We start from the raw sequence: 5,139 nt of genomic DNA on the forward strand, positions 1-5,139 counted from the left end.
AAGAGACATTATGCTTATCCAGGAAGACAATGTTTCTATAATTCTCTAATATCACATCTCTATATGAGTTTTGCTGAGATGGCTGAAGACATTCCCACTCCTCAGTGAATGTTCCTGAATGTTAACAATTCTCGAAATAAGAATAGGTAAATAAATATTACATTGACCACTTGATTGTTCCCTGTTTTCATTTAGTTAAATTTGCAATGAGAGTTAGTAAAAATAATCTCATGTAGATGATGACTTTAATTATTTCAGGAATTTTATACACAATGATACTATTAAATGCCTTTGAAGAAAAAGTGACATTAGTCCAAAAGGAGTATATTAATCCCACTTTTATGAAATAAAATATAAAACTCAGACATCAACATGAGGATATGCATTTTGTAACTTTATATATCATGAACTAAATTGTACATATCTCTCACATGAGAAGGTTAAGGTAATTAAGAAAGGGAACTCTCATATTTGATTATAAAAACATGAATCAGAGATTTACTAAAATGTAGAATTTGATTCAGTATTTCTGGGATGGAGCTGGGTTTTCTGAATATGTAGCCATTTTTCTAGTGATTCCAATACAATTGAAATTATAGAAACTTTTGAAAAGTAATGAGGTAGACCATTTAAAGGAAACATTTATTACTAAATTTGAGTTCAAATATTTTATAGTATTTATGTGTGTTCCTATCGTATCGAATATCAACAACAATCTCATTTGGATTATTTGCTTGTGCTTTGTTATTCAAATTAAAACTTATTTTATGTATAAAATAAACATTATACATGTTTATGTAATAAAATTTTGATACATGTATATATTGTGTTATTTTTATGACAGGATAAACACCTAGCTCTTCAAACAATTGTCACTTTTTATTGAATCTTACTGGTTTGTTTTAGTTCTACATGACAGTAGAATCCATTTTCTCAAAATTATAAAAGCATGAGATATATCTTATTCTAATTAGAATGAAAATTTTCTTCTGGGTTAACATGATGGTGGGACTCAGGTATTTTTATATGTATATATAGGAAATTATTTTTAGATTTATTTTCCTGTCTCCTTGTCATATCCCCCTCCCTCCTTTTTTCACCATTATGTAATCTAATGAACTTTTCTTACCCTCTCCCATGTTATGTGGTTTAGCTTTCATGTATCAACAAAAATATTCAATCTTTGGCTTGGGGTGTTTATTTATTTCACTTAGTATAATATTCTCCAGATCCACCCCTTTACTGTCAAAAGTCATGGAGTCATTCTTCTTTATGACTGAATAATAATCCATTGTGCATATACACCACAATTTCTTTATCCATTCATCTGTGGGAAGACCACCTAGATTGTATTATTAGCGTAGCTATTGAAAATTTTGATGCTGTAAACATCAATGTGGCTGTGTCACTGTAGCAGGCTGATATTATGTCCTTTGTGTATATATTGAGGAGTGGGTTTACTTGGTGAAATTGTGAATACACACCTTGAAGAATCTCTATACTGATTTCCAGAGATATTGAAACAATCTGCAGTAATAACATCAGTGTGTGAACATTCTATTTTCCCCACATCTTCATGAATATTTGTTACTTGTATACTTGACACTTGCCACACTGGAGTGAGATAAACTCTCAGTTTAATTTTAATTTGTATTTCTCTCATATCTAGAGAGGTTGAGCATTTTTTCAAATGTTTGTTGATAATTCATACTTATTCTTTGAGAAGGGTCTCTTCAACTCATTTTTCAACATTATTGATTTTTGTTGTGTATATGTGTTAAGAGTTTGCATTCTTTGTGCTTCCTAGAAATTGACAACACAGGCAGGTGGTAATATTTTTTCTTTCATTCTGTAGGTTTTGTTTTCATGCTATTGTTTCTTTCATTGTGAATATACTTAGTTTGACCCCATTTCATTTATTATTTTTTTTTATGTTAGAGTCTTGTTCGAAAGTAAGTTTCTGTACCAATGTCATAGAGGGCTGGGTCTACCTTTTCTTCTAGTAGGTGCTGTGTTTCTGGGTAAAATTTATGGTTCTTTGATCCATGTAGTGTTGACTTTTGTGCAGTGTGAGATATAGGGATTAACTTTCATTCTATTACATATGGATTTCCAGTTATCCAAAAATCATTTGGCAAAATGTCTATCTTTTCTCCAGTGTGCAATTTTGGCACCTTCTTAAATGTAAGGTAACTATGATTATGGGGAGTTTGCCTCAGTGACTTCTTTTCTGTTCCCTTAGCCTTCTTGCCAATTTTGTTTCCAATAATTTGTTTTCTTTAAATGCAGATCTGTAGTATAATTTAAAGCCTGCAACTTTAATCCTTTGTGGTTTGTACTGCTCACTAAAATTGTATTAGCTATTCTGTGATTCATAGTTTTTCAAATGAATATCATGACTGCTTTTTCTATTTCTATGAAGATATAGAAAATTTGATGGTAATTTCCTAGAATCTGTATAGCACTTTTGGTTGTATGGCCATTTTGACAATATTGATTCTCCCTATTCAAGAATATGGGAGGTTTTTCCAACTTCTAAAATTTTTTTCAATTTTTTTCTTAATGTTCTCTGGCTTTAATTTTAGAGATCCTTCACTTCTTTTATTAGGTTAATTCCTAAGTAGTTTTTTTTGTAGGCTATTATGAATAGGGTAATTTTTCTTACTTCTTTTTTTAACTGATTCATTATTTATGTATAGATATGATATAAACTTATGGGTATTAATTTGGTATCTTGCTACTTTGCTAAATGTCTTCAAGAGTTCTTGAAGGTTATCAAGTGGTTTTTTATGAATTCTATACATAGAATAATGCTGTCATTAAAAATTAGTTTGAGTTCTTTTTGGTTTCTACTCATATCATTTTTATTTCTTTGTTTTGCCTAATTGCTCTGGCCAGATTTTTATGTCCATTGAATAGAAATAGTAAAAGTGGTCATCCTTGTCTTCTTTCTGTTTTTGTGGGAATGACTTCAGTTTCTTCATGTAGAATGATGTGGGCCTTGGGTTTGTCATAAACAGCTTTTATAATATTGAGACCAATACCATCTATTCCTGGTTTTTCCAAAGTTCTAAACATGAGTGTATGCTGCATTTTGACAAATGCTTTTTCTGCATCTATTGAGATAATCATATCATTCTTGTTTATAAGTCTATTTACATTATGTGTTAGGTTTATTGGTTTCCATATAGTGATCCAACCTTACATTCCTGGGATGACCCTGGTGAAGTATCATTTTAGTATGTTTTTGTATGTAATTTCCCAGGATTTTATGAAGAAATTTTGCCTCCCTGTTCATCAAGAATATTGGTTTAAATCTTTGTTCTTTAATGTCACTTTGTCTGATTTGATACCAGGGTGCTACTACTTTCACATAATTAGTCCAAAAGTTTTCCTTCCTCTTTTATTTTGTGAAACAATTTGAGGAGGATTGAAATTAATTTTTCTTTAAATGTCTGGTAGAACTTGACTGAGTAGTCACCCAGTCCTACACTTTTGTTTTCGGTAGGTTTGTCAGACCTTCTTAAATTTTCTTACTAATATTTGATTTCTTCAAATTATGTACATCCTTCTGGTTCAGCTTCATTAGGTCATATGCATCTGGGAATTTTCTACCATATTGGAGTAAAAGTACTGAAAATAGTTTCTGATTCTTCTCTGTATTTGAGATGGACTTGTGGTGATGTTTTCATCATGGATTTTTAAAAATTGCATTTTTTCTCTCTTTTATAGATATAACTGGGCTAAATGATTATCAATATTGTTTAGTCTTTCAGAGAACCAACTTTTTTATCATTTTTATATTAATTTTTTAAATATCTAATTCATTGATTTGGGCTCTTATTTTATTTTCTATGTTCTATTGATATTGCTACTCTTTGTCTAGGACCCACAGCTATACTGTTAATTTATTTATTTGGTGTCTCACTGTTAATTTAATGAAAGAGCTCAATGATATGAACTTTCCTCTTATAGTCTCCTCCATAGGGGCCCAGAGGTTTTGATATTTTGTACCACTAAGTATTTTTTATTTTACCTGTGATTTACTGTGCTATTTATTCATTATTCAATAGTAAATGATGTAGTCTCCAGGTGTTTGTTTTCTAACTTTTTGTCTTATCATAGGTTTCTAATTTCATTCATTATAATCTGATAGTATGAAGAGCATTATGGTTCTTTTCTATTTGTGATAACATCCTTTTTGGTCTAAAATCGTGTATATTTTACAAAATGTTTTATGTGCTGCTAAGAAGAAAGTGTATTCAGCTATTGATGGATAACATATTCCATATATGTCTGTTAAGTCTAGATTTTATCATTCTTTCATCCAAGTTTTTTGGATTATCTAATGTTGAGAGAAGTATGTTCATGTTGCCCAGTATTTTTGTGTTTTGGCCTATTTGATTCTTGTCATTAGGGAGAGTTTGCTTAATATATGTAACTGCTCCATTTAGGGCATAAATTTTTATGACTGCTATTTCTTTTTGTATGAGTCCCTTAAGCAGAATGAAATGGACTTCTTTGTCCCTTTTGATTAACTATGGTTTGAAGAAAAATTTATATGATATGAGAATAGAAACCCCTGCTTGTTTCTGAAGACAACATGAATGTTAAGTTTTCTGCAAATTTTCACCTTCAGTCTGTGAATGTGTTTCTTTGAGTAAGTCTTTTGAAGACAGCATATAATTTGGTCTTGTTTTTGTGGCTCAATCTGCAAGCTTCTTTCTTTTGTTTGATGAGTTTAGACAATTTATATTCAGTTTATAATTAAAAGATGCTTCTTATTTTCTATCACTTTGGTTTATTTCTAGTTTTTAATTTAAACTAGATTTTCCTTTGATTGAGCATACTTCCAGTGTTTTTTATCCTTTGCTTTTATTCTCCTTGTGTTCTTGAAATATTGTATTCAGTATCTTTTGAAGTGTCAACTTCTTTAATTTGTGAATTATTTTAACTATTTTTATTGAAGTAAGGTTTTTATTTTATCTTCAAATCAAAACCTCAAATTTGCTTTATGTAGTATTCTTGGTTGTCACCCATTTTCTTTAGGAATTGGTGTATGATATTCTAAGACCTACCTTTTAAGGTCTGGGTTAAAAAATTGGCTGAGATTTGCACTGGTTTTTCTCTAAATGTGAC

The sequence above is a fragment of the Sciurus carolinensis genome, unplaced genomic scaffold (assembly GCF_902686445.1).
Source record: "Sciurus carolinensis unplaced genomic scaffold, mSciCar1.2, whole genome shotgun sequence".
NCBI classification, from domain to species: Eukaryota; Metazoa; Chordata; class Mammalia; order Rodentia; family Sciuridae; genus Sciurus; species Sciurus carolinensis.